The following is a 2,008-nucleotide window of genomic DNA, read 5'->3' on the forward strand; positions in this document are numbered from 1 at the left end:
CCTCCTCATGAGAAAATTAATCTAATATCCAACTTCAGCTTCCCTTGCTGCAACTGGGACCCATTGCTCCTTGTTCTGTCATCTGCCCCCACTGAGAACAGGCCACTTCCATCCTCCTTGAAGCCACCCTGCAGGGAGCTGGAGGCTGCTATTAAATCTCCCCTCAGTCTTCTCTTCTGCAGACTAAATCAGCCCAGTTTCCTCAGCCTCTCCTCACAAGCAATGTGCCCCAGCTCCCCAACCATCAGATCTGAAGGTCCCTTCCAGTCTTGCACTATATATTAACTTATTTTAAGTGAAGGGTGGTCATTCTCAGCAGCTAAAGATCCTGTATTAGAAATGGAGGACACATCAGCACTGCATCCAGGGTCTAGTTTCTGCGAAACTGATGTATCAGGACAAAAAAAAGGTGTAATACAGACTTGAAAACCTTGAGGAGAATGAAACAACAAGTTATTTGTTTCTGTAAATGAGAATAAAAATTCTGCTCTCGATACCACTTTATTCAACATGGGGAAGGAAAAAAGTGACAAGGGTCTGGAGCCTTGTCCAAAAATGAAACAATCAAAAGCAAAGGATGATTAACATGAGGAAATTAAGGAGGGTACTAATGGGCAGGTCTGGAATTACACATAACCTCGTGCCATGCACTGGGCATGGCCACTGTTCACAGCCAGGACACAAATCCCTATAAAAGCACTCTCATTTCCACTGCTTCCCTATCCACTTGGCTCCTCATTCATTCGCTGCTCTTCACAAGACAGGTAAGTCTCTTTCTCATTCTGAAAGCTTCACTTTGTTGCCAGCATGAGCTTAGCCTCTTATTTTATAGGCATTGCTGATTCAGGAACATGGTGTTATACCCAAGGGTTGGGTTGCTTGTTTGTGTCTTTGCTTGGATACATGGAAGGGCGGCATCACAGAGGATGGTGCTTGCTCACCAGTGCTGTGCTCTCTCTCACTTCCAGGTCTCTCTGAATCGAAGAACCATGTCTTACTCTGACCAGCAGCAGTGCAAGCAGGTCGTGTGTCCTCCTCCAGTGTGCCCTCCCACGAAGTGTCCACCAGTGTGTCCTCCCCAGAAGTGTCCTCCACCGGATTGTCCTCCACCAGTATGTCCTCCCCAGAAGTGTCCTCCACAGAAATGCCCACCACCTGACTGTCCTCCACCGAAATGCCCTCCGCAGAAGTGAAGGTTGACACCCCAACCCACTGCGGCAACGTCCACCACCACGAAACCAAGAGCAAGGCAGCAAGTCCCTGCGTGCAGCTTCTTTCACATCCCTTCATCTTCTGCAATGGTTTCCCAGGTTGTTCCCGTGACCGTTTCAAAGCTCTGCTCTTGTACCTACCTGCCATCCTGTTCTAAGTGGTGCCTTGAATCTATGTAGGTGGCAACTGACTTTGTAATTTGGACTCCTGGCATCCTCCTCCCCGGGAGGAGCTGGGTGCGGGGATGTGGGATCAGCCTTTAAATTATTCTCAGGCGTTTTCCTCCTATCTTGCGCTGTGACCATATTGCAATAAAAATTTCCTTTCATAGCAACCGCTGACTCCTGGTGTGTCTCTAACCCTACAGCTCCATAGTGTCCTCTCCACTGCCCCCTCCAGCACAGGCTCCCCTGAGCTGCTCCACACAAGGCAGTGACTGGAGCCTTGTGACCATGGTGCAATGTGCATGGGGCAGAGGACACCTGAATGCAGGAGGAGAGGGAGGGTCTTGCCCAAGGCTGTTTCAGGGATCTGTGTCGGGAGCTGAACTCAGAGTGCTGATCTCCCAGGCAGAACCGTGGACCTTAGCCACGGACACCATCACCTCTGGCACCTACTGCTCTCCCTCTCTGGCTCTCCCCATCACCACCATTTACTGTTCCCCACGTTTGGTAATGGAGGTTTGTGCCTTTGGCCCCTCTTCCCCTGTCCCACACATGGTCCTCCTGCGTGGAGCCTTGACTGGCAGGACAGGAGGCCAAATCCCAGTTCGACCCCATGCCCTTGGCAGGAAAGA

General features: G+C 50.5%; 1 long non-coding RNA gene across 1 annotated transcript; it reads left to right on the top strand.

Annotated features, from left to right (window-relative positions):
• Positions 1-714: 714 nt before the first annotated feature.
• Positions 715-1,546, top strand: LOC132245758 (uncharacterized). Its single transcript, XR_009457473.1, has 2 exons — positions 715-764; positions 969-1,546. It is a non-coding gene; the product is annotated as an uncharacterized LOC132245758 (long non-coding RNA).
• Positions 1,547-2,008: the final 462 nt, after the last annotated feature.

The sequence above is a fragment of the Alligator mississippiensis genome, chromosome 15 (genome assembly GCF_030867095.1).
Source record: "Alligator mississippiensis isolate rAllMis1 chromosome 15, rAllMis1, whole genome shotgun sequence".
Classification (NCBI taxonomy): domain Eukaryota; kingdom Metazoa; phylum Chordata; order Crocodylia; family Alligatoridae; genus Alligator; species Alligator mississippiensis.